Genomic DNA, 10,510 nt, shown 5'->3' on the forward strand with positions numbered 1-10,510 from the left:
AGGGAAAGTCTCCAAATTATGAAACTGGGATACTGAAACTGGAAGAGATTTTTAACTCAAGCCACCCTAAAAATCTACATTAATATCAGAAATTAAACCCAAAGCTCAGAAAACATAGTATGAAAATCATATCAAACAGATAAATAAAAAGATAACTCCATAAACACAATACCATCCTAGCTGCAGGTAGAATATTTACTGTTTGACCTGCAACTCTCACACTCCACTGTCACACATAAATCAGATTTTTGCAATACAGGGATATTTCTCTTGCAATTGCAGCAAAATCTCATTAAAATGAACTGGCAGACAGAATATTTCTCTCTTACAGAAAACTGGTGAAAAGCCAATAAAAAATTCCTTGCCTACACTTTATATTCAAAAATTTTCAGCCACTCCAGCTGTAATATTTATGCTGCCCATGTGGATAGATATATTCAAGCTGTAGAACACAGTCAATATCCTTCCCACCTACAACAAAATAAGCCATGTCTTCAGATGCCTCCATGCACTTTTGCACACTGATTTACCATTAAACTGCCACCATGGAACACTGAAATAATAACTCCTGAAGCACAGCTTACATTTTTCCAACCAATTTCTTGAAGGTTGGCTTTTAATTCCCCTCAAAATATATTTGATGGAGAGCACACTGGTTATTTTTATAAGGTGGCTGACTTACAACAAACAATCTTCTCTCAATTACCACTAACACACAATGCATGTTCAACTTGGATTTTTGTTTGGAACAGAGCTAAAGACCAGCAACCAGAGCCTTCTTACATAAATTCATTACTCAGCAAAATTATTCACTTTCCTCTGGTACCTTAATCCCAATAACTTTCACAAGCACTGAGGAAGTTTTAATTAAAACAAAGTTGATTATTCCGGCTAAAAAGGAATGTCTTTTTAGCTGAAGTGCTCAGCTTCAGTTTGTCCCTGCAGAAAAGGCCCTGAAAAGGAGGGGGTTAAAGGAAGAAAATAAGAATAAGTTTGGTATAGGTACAAGAAAAATGGAAATAGTCTGTCAAGGAAAGAAGATTTTTCTCTCCCCTAGTGTTAAGCTTTGCTATACAATCTAGGAAAGGGAGGGGCTGTCTCTCAAAGAAGATTTTAAACATAGTGTGCTGATACCACTTGTCTCCTTTATACAATTTGAGGGTGACGTCTAAAGAAACAAATTATTTAAAGTTACAATTTTTTTTTTTAGATTCTCAAAGTGCTAGAAAACTGCCCCAGGAAGCAAAAGAACCAGTACTGAAGCAAAATAGAAGAGGAAATTTTCCTTCTGGAAATTCAGGTCTATTAGGAATCTTTTCCTGATTTTTGTTAAAAGAAAACCAAACTAGAATATCATACACTCAGGACAGACAGACAAGTGAGTGGATAATGTGTCTACAGCCTGCATGAGGGAGGCTGCACAGAGATCAGAGGAATCAGTTTGGTCAGAAGCTTGGCAATAAACCAGGGAGGCTCAAAGTACAAGAACCTCACAAACCCTGGGTAGGCTCACCCAGCCAGGCCCTGCTCCTGCTCCTATTCCTGCTGCTTGTGTTTGAAGCAGCACGGAGTGGTGAAGGTGGGTTGGTTCCTGTTCCCAGGCAGGATCACCCAAGATCATTGACAGGAACTGCCTTACACCTCACCATACCCAGATCACCCACCCCCCTTAACCCCAAACTGGTCTCAGAGATGTTGAAATGAGTCTTCCTGCCCTGGGATCATGAGCTCCTTTCCTAATCCCTTTGTCAGCCTTGGCACTGGCACCCAACTGAAGGACCCCCAGCAATGTTACCGTTCCAAATTCAGTTGCCCTTAAACTGTTCATTGTAACTCTTCAACGCCCAAGAACAACGAACTTAATCGCACACTAATGTTATTCATTCCAATCCTGCAGATCAGCAATGAAGAGAGGTTGTTATTTAGTAGACATGTGCAAAACACCCACAGTTACAACTTAAAAATATTCAGAACTCATCTGCTCACTTCTAACTTCACACTCTGACCAGTTTCATCCCAAGTTCCTCTGCAGACTGACTCGCCATGCTTAGGAGAACTATGGGACATACACTCTAATCCATGGCTTGAGAAGACACAAGGCAAAAATAGAACTGTTTTCACCACATTCTTTTCTTCCTCAATGACCCATTTAGTACAGCAATTAGAAAAAAGAGAAACCTGTTTCAACATTTTCTTCTCATTCACTTGGAAATATTTAAATTCTATTGAAGGGCATGAGAGCAAATGTGATCAGATTTTGGCCATGAACTATTTGAATTGGCTGTATTTAATAAGCAGAGCTTGGAAATAAGCTGTATTTAGTAAGGATCTAAACAGAATTAATTCAACCATGCTTCAATGAGATAAAATCTAATTAAGTTTCAGGAGAACAAAGTGTGAAAGAAGACAAACAGGGCTCAGTAAATTATACTCAAACATAGTACTGAACAAAGGGCACAATATGGAGAAAAAAGTTCTCCAAGAAGAACACACATTCTCTAGTAAAAAATGTGCTAGTGATCAAAATATCCAGAGTAAACAACAAAACAAACTATAACAGGAAAAGGCAACACTTCTGAGATATAAAGCACAAATCATAAGGAAAAGAAAAAGAGACTGCATAGACTAAGTTGAAAGATAACTATAGATATGAAAACAGAGCTCAGGAATGAAGAAGCCAACAGAATAAATGGTAAGAACAAAGTACCACTGGTTACTGTATATGAAAACCAAGAGATCAACTTAGGAGATGGAACTACCACAGATCCATCATAGGAAAGACAGAGCAATTTATTAAAATAGTAATCATACATGACTAAAAGCCTGAAGTTAATTCTTCAATCATTGTCTAAAAATAAGCTTCGCAAAGGAACTGTCAGACTTACAGATGACAAGATGTCCAGCAGTCTTAAGACAACCAGATAAAAAATGGAAGTTTGAAAAAAATAAATGTGACCTCAAATATACCGAACAAATTAAGTTATGAGGATAGAAAAAAAGCCTAAGTATCTGGTATAAAAATTTTCTTTGATTAGACTGTAGATAGTTGTAACATGAGAAACTTTTTTATTTTTTATTTTTATTGTATGTTGTCCCCTTTTCAACATAAATTCCAAGAAATCTGACAGGTCTTTTCTTGCCTTGCTAATGAGGATTAATATGCTTTCAGGACAGATGGTTTAAAAAGTACAAGCGAAATTGTAATAAAAACCATGACACCAAAGTAGTATGTCTAAACAGATAATTAAATTGTAATCTCAAGTCAACAAGCTGAAAGTTTACACTCAGGAGTAAAAACAAAAAGGAAGGACTACCTGAAAAAAACCTCTAGGTTTTGATTGAGGAGACACAGTAGAAAGAATTGAAGTTGCATGGATTTTAGAAACATCACTAAGTCTCTGCTTCCACCTCCATTCCTTTCCTGTCCTTCTTTCAGTCTTTTATTTCCCTCTGCACCACACAATTGAAAAGAGCATTCGGTCCAAAGTCATTAAGTAGGGTATTGGGGTGAGCCACATATGTGGATAGGGAACTGGCTTAAATGTCACAGGCAGAAGCTGTTTATGAGACAGAGCAGTTTGGGAGAGAGGGATTAGTGGAATGCCACAAGAATCAGTATTATGCCCATTATTGTTCATTTTATATATCACTGACCTAGGAGATGAAATATGCATGAAGGTGAAGAAATTTGCTGATGAAACAAAACCAGGGAATAGAGCTTGTAAAGACAAAAGGAGAAAGGCAATAAAATTCTGAATGACAAATAGACCAGGATCACAGGCTGATACTGTTAGTGGTTTCACTGGCATCTGCAATTCATTGTAAAGAAAGGTAAGGTTATGAGATGACAAAAAAAAAAAAAAATATTTCTCTCTCCATGGCCATATACCACAAAACATTGACCAGGAGTTGAATATGGTCCTAGTTCTGGAAAGAACTGTAAAACCATCAACACAAGGATTAACTTTATTTAAATTAATAAAATGAGAGATTCTAGGGTAGATACAGAAAACAAGATTAAGACTTGGATTAAAGCATTCTAATACTGTACAGGGGACTTGAATGCACATCTGGAATGCAGCAGTAGTTCTTCTCCCCTTAGTATAAAACAAATATTTGAAGAGTGATGAAAATAGGAGGGCAATTACTGAAATTCTAGAAGTTTGGTTCACGAAAGAGTGAGCAGATAGTGAGCAGATTTGAAAAAAATCCCAGAGAATGAAAATATTCTTGAAATTTATAGAATATTGAGGAGAACATAAGCAAGGGAGTATATGGAATACACTCTTAGAGTGTATTGAATACACCAAGTTGAAAATTATTTTAAAAATTTATTTTCCTCAGCTAATCTATTTCTTGATTGCACAAAGTTCAGAGACAAAAAGGAAGTGTCATGACTATCAGCATTGCCAGAATGGCTCTATCAAGTGACGGTCAGGAGTGCTGAGTGTCACGCAAACGCACTGCTGTAGCAAAAGCAATTTCACATCATGGTATATGAGTGACCCACAGATGCTGGTCAGCATCAGTTACCCAAAGAAAAAATTGAGTTGTTATGATTAACATCAACCCCTACTGCACGCTTGCCCAAGCCCATATTAGTAACACAGATATTCTACAAACAAGGACTCATTAATGAGTTTTTGAAACTGCAAGGAATTGATTATAATGTGGAGAACACACCTTGCCACAGCACATCCCTTGAAATCATACACTATTTCACAAGGGCTGCACAATGTGCCAGGCTATGACTCATTCCCTCATCTTACACTGCCTTCTTTCCAAAATAGTCTTGGCTCTTTTATCCAGGTCTGATCAAAATCATCTTGGAAATTAAAAATTCTTACACGCTTCAGAGAAAAATAGAACTCCCTTTCAATAGATGGAAAATTGGCATTCAAGCATATTGTAAATATATTGTAAATATACATGCAATATCTTTGGAATTATTACATGGCACAAGTGTTTACTGACCAGATCTATAAGACATTATATCATTTTTTTGTAATGCTGTTGAATTGTGGACTTTTCTTAATATGTACTACTTTCCTAGCCTGAATAATCTTTTCATACCAGCCTTCGTAACTACCAAAACCCATTTAATACTATTAGAATATTATCAACTTTCATTATATTTAATTTGAGAATCTGACAAGAGATAATTTTAAATACATTTTCACTGAAATTAAAATCACAAATTGTAAAATTAATCCTAGAAGTGTCAGTTGCAATGTAATATAATTTAACTCTCCTTGAAGTGACTCTTTATTAAGTGCTACAGATTGGAATCCCAACCAAAAAAAAGGAAAAAAAAAAGAAAAAGAAACAGTGAAACAATTTAAATACCACTAGCTACAAGCAGCAAGATAAAGTGAATTGGGAGAGATGAGTTCACTTGGGTTGATAACCATCTACAAATATCCAAGTGGCACTCCTGTCATCCACATTAATTACCCAAACAACTGGCACTCATGATCTAACACCATAAAACATAACAGCAGCATTGCCTTAGGCTGAAGAGAGACAGAAAAAAGAAAAATGAAAGAGATGTTACTTTAATGTATTGTCAAATTGGATTTTGATACAAGGGGTGGTGTTAGGAGCTCAGAGGGTGCCTCTCTGCCCTTCAGGCCCTCCCCTGTCTTGTTGGCCAGCAGAATAATTGGAGGAAACATTTCCAGGGGAGGCCTTTGTTAAGAAGGCTCCTCTGCAGTTGATCTATCACCTCTGCCAGCAACAGATCACTCAAAGTACCTCAAAACCAGGAGAGGCACCAGACATCTTAATCAGAGCAGGCAGTTCTCCATTTTTATCACCTAGCAAGTAAGAAAACTATTTAAACAATTTCTTTAACATCTGTCATGTGTTCTTCTGTGATTTCCCAGTTAGATTCTAAGTAGCTTAGGATGTAAACTTGGATTTTACATACTCTAAAACCAAGATGAAATGAAACATATGCACTTGGATTTTGGGAGGGTGTGTGAGCGCAGACATGTGATTATCAGTACGTTGGAACAGATGCAGAAGCTTTTTAAAACCCAAATCAATTGACCCACCATAGTTACTGGGGAAATACAAAGGTATTCCAACTAATATGCAAAGCCTGCTTAGAGAGAATACATCTTACAGAAACAGGATAGTAATAACTTTAATCTCCAAAACCAGAGCAAAACAGAAAAAAAACAAGCCAATGGCTTTATAGAAGGCCTAGAAATACTTGCCGTGTTAGAATTGTACAGCAGTGGCAAGCTGAACTTGCTAAATGCTATTGCTCACTTTGGAGGATAATTATAGTCCCTAAATAAGCTATTGAGTTGTACTCAGATGGAACAAGAAATATTTTGCTAATGCTAATTCTCACTTATATTGCAATTCTGTTACATATCTTGCATCATTAGTGTTAATTAAAAAGTTACTTAACACTGTTGTCTTTTCTATAGCAAGTTTGAATTTCCAAATGAGACTTACAAATATTATATATGTGATAAACTGAATTATTTAATAATATCTTGTATCATTACTGGATTTGTAAGAAAATAATTTCAATTGGGGGAGGATAGACCAGGGCTCCTGTTAGTGCAATGATTGAGGTCTTTTACAGAATGCATTTCCTCTCTTTATTGTGGCCATTAATATACTTGCACCTAAAACAGGAATTAAAAGGCTTCCTTACAGTTTAGAGTGATTTCCACTCGCTTTGTATTGACATAAATGAGTTCATAAGGTGAAAAGGGCTGGAGATTCAGCATTTAAGTTTATGGGCATTTGTCCTTGTGTAACTTAGAAAAATGCTGCCTCCTGTGACAGCAGGGAGAAAGAATCACTACTGATTGAAAATAATTTTATACAGATGTTTGCTTACAGGCAAGTGAGCCTAAGAGAATAGAGCAGAGGATAATGATACAGACCAGGCCTGCCAAAAACTAATTCACCAGGTTTTGATCAGAAAGCAGATGACAACTGATGACTTAACACAAGCTGTTCTGAAATGCATCATGAGATGACAAATAAAGAACAAAAGGCACATTTCCAAAAAAATACAGTATATGCCCTGAAAGCCTTTGCTGTTCTAACACAGATGTTATTTTAGTATTTTCAGTCTCCCTTATAGTTTACTTACGGTTCCTAATAAACAACAAAACTTTTTATTCTCTTGCAACAGATCCTTAAGTGCAAAAGCCATTTCCTGGCACCCCATTGGTATATGTTATCACATATTTTAAATGCACATCATCAGTGACAAATTCAAAATATTCAGTAGTTGATTAATTTCTAAATGGACAAATTTATATATTTCTTGAGTATTTAAAAAACACCCTAATATCTGCCTTTAAGTTGCTCCCTTGAACTTCTCTTTCTTATCTTGTTTTTCCTCTGTCCATAAGCAATAACATCTCAGTAACTCATTTTCCCTGTCCCGTGCCAGACCAGGGGGTTTGCAGCCACAGTGAAAGATGACAAAAGTTGCCCTCTTTTGGGTAGAATGTCAGCCTGCTGAGAGAGACTTTTTCCTTCACCTTTCTCAGACCACGAGATTTGCTCTGGACTGAAGGACAGGGAAGTTCACTGCTCCAGTACCTCATTTTGCTTTTGACATAAATCCCAGTAGCACCCCCTTACCTGACCTCATATTGTTTCTGCCTGATCCTACAGATCATTTTCCTTCAATTTCTTTAAGAGACTTCTCTGAATGTCAAACCCTTGATGGCAAAGCTGTTTCTTTTTCTTAAATCATCCACACGTTCTCCAGAAAACTTTCATGTCACATGTCTTTGCAACAAACTGCACACAACCACAAAAAAGTGGTTTATCACTTCTTATATGAAAACTCTTAAGTAAATTAAATGGTGGTTGAGTTTTGGTATTTTTCTTTTTAGGGAGTAAAAATATATTCTGTCAGATTAAGGGTGACTTCATAAGATACCATTTAATCCTCTACAGTAGAGAGAAGTAGCACAAATCTGTTCCATATTAGTTCTGAGACTGTCACCTCTCGAAAGAAACTCAGTTTTCACATAGAATTCACTAAATTGTACAAGAACAATCTGCCAGCTGCAAAATTACTTGCCCCAGAAATATGGTTCATAGTGCTGCATGAACAAAATCCAGCCCCAAACACCAGTATTGACCCCAAAGCTAGAAGTGATACCACAGGAAAGTAGACAGCACCTGAAAGGTAAGAAAGGGAAAAAGAGAACAAAAGCCCACTGAAACTTGTCCATTTACTGAATATTTTGCACCATTTTCAGAGATAATCTTAATGTCAGAATTAACTAGTCAACTAGCTAATGGTAAGCTGGAAGCAATTTTAGCTACTTTCAGTATCCTTGATAAACTGGTGATTCAATATGCCAGCGTGAGTGATGAATTTCAGTGGTTTCAGGATGAATCTTACAGTATATTATACATGTCATAACAATCCCACACTCTCCAGAAGTTAGTAGTCATGGAATACATCACACAGTTTGACAAGCAAATCTCTCTACAAGATCTACGTTTATCTCCTATGACCTACAAAGCAACTCTTATCACAAAAAATGGAGCAAGCCCAGCACATCTCAACATAAAGACAGATTGAGACAAACCTATCTACTTTACAGAACAGCCTCAGAGGACTATCAAAGTAAGCTAAAGATATATGTGCTCTCCCACAGCAAGATTTTGAAATCTATCTTAACCCAAACTAGGATGTTCACAGCTTGAGGGAAAAAAAATAGAAAGAAAAATAAAAAGGGAAAAAAAATCCTAAGCCTGTGAAGTGCCAGGAACTAATAAGGAAACAGATAAGTTCCAAGGTCTTACATTCCATGTATTGTACTAAATAACATCCTAATAGTGGGTAAGGATCAACTGTAATTTCTGCCAGAAGTAACCAAGGAAACCACTCATCTAAAAGTGCAGACATGGTGGGGGAGGTAGGAAAGGAAATGGACTCAAATCCAAACTCTGAAAACTTGGAAAGCTATCTGCAGCAAGCCTCCAAAAGATGCAGCTGTTTGGAGAAACAGCTTATACATATTTATTGAAACATTTTTTTTGGTCTAAAAATCACAGTGAGGATGGAGCAGATTCTCATACAGAACTAAGAACAGGCAATATGGGCTCTGAGGCAGCAGTGCCGGGGCAAGTCAGGATTCACTTTTTGGAAAGTCTTGTTCACAAGGTCTGAAACTTAGGCAGTTCATAGAATCACAAAAGGGTGTGGCTTGGAAGAGACCTCAAAAATCATCTAGTTCTGACCATGGCAGGGACACCTTCCACCTTTTCAATAGCCTCAGTCAGAAGCTGTCTGCGCCCCTGAAAGCTGAGTGTTTTGAGTGACTGAACATGGAGCAAACATCTGCTGCTACATGCACCTAAAGAATGCACAAACCCAGCCCATTCAGTCCTGTCTGGCAGCCCAGGAACCCAGTGGGCATCCATGATCTCTCCCATTGGATGTCAGATTTCATAAAGGATTTCTGCCTCAGACAGGTGTGATTCTGAGAGCAGCCTCCAAAGATGTTTTAAATACAGGGCTGAAGCTGGTCAGAGAACCTTTAAGCAGCAGAAATTGATAGAATTACTCTTTCTTTGAAGCACTGCACTACAAGGTTTCTTTGCAGATCTCTGGGTGGCAAGACTTTTTATAATAACCTCACAAATTAATACTGTAGATGGCTCTTTAGAGCTATCCCTGACAATTCCCAAAACCTTTGCTGATACAGAGTACATACACCAGTACAGTCCAAAGTTTTTAAGCTCAAGACATGCATAGCTCCCTGTAGTATTTTGTCTACATGTTTAATGAAGCATTAATTGCTACCAGCTCATTTGCAAGATGCAATTTACTAATTCTATTAGTGCAAATTACTAATTTACTTAAGTTTACAGAATTGCATATAGCACCTACCTCCATCCACGCCCCAATACCACTACTGGCAATTGAATATACACACACATTTTCATAGAAATCTGAGTATTTCTAGATGGTTCTTCACTAATTTCTTGCCAAAAATCAATGAGAATTTAGCATCTATCTACCTTTGAATAGACCACAATTGTCTCAAATATCAGGAATATCTTCTTACTCAGATATAAAGGCCATTAATCAGGGGCCAGGACAGAGCCCATAGTAAGAGTTGTGAAATTTTGTTTGCCTTGGTGTGAACTACAGAACTTTTTCAGTCAGTTCTTCCTTAGGTTACCATTGCTACTTCATTATTTACTCTGCAAAAACATTTAAGCTTCCAGAGTACTCTGATTTAATGTCTCTGTCTACCAATATTAAATATATTAGTGGCAGAACACAGCCTTCAATATTGTTTGGATGTTCTGATGCTTGAGTTCCAGTAGTTAAAATTAGCCCCTTTATTATTCATTGCACCATAATTAAGTTTTGGTTGGTTTTTCTTGGTGTTTTTTTTTTCTCCTATGCACATGATAGGGGTTTTCTGTTGAATCTTTTTTTGGGGTTTTCTTCAACTTCAAACCAGTTAGAAATAGATTACAGCACTGCAGCTGTGGTAGA

This window comes from Geospiza fortis, unplaced genomic scaffold (genome assembly GCF_000277835.1).
Source record: "Geospiza fortis unplaced genomic scaffold, GeoFor_1.0 scaffold405, whole genome shotgun sequence".
Classification (NCBI taxonomy): Eukaryota; Metazoa; Chordata; class Aves; order Passeriformes; family Thraupidae; genus Geospiza; species Geospiza fortis.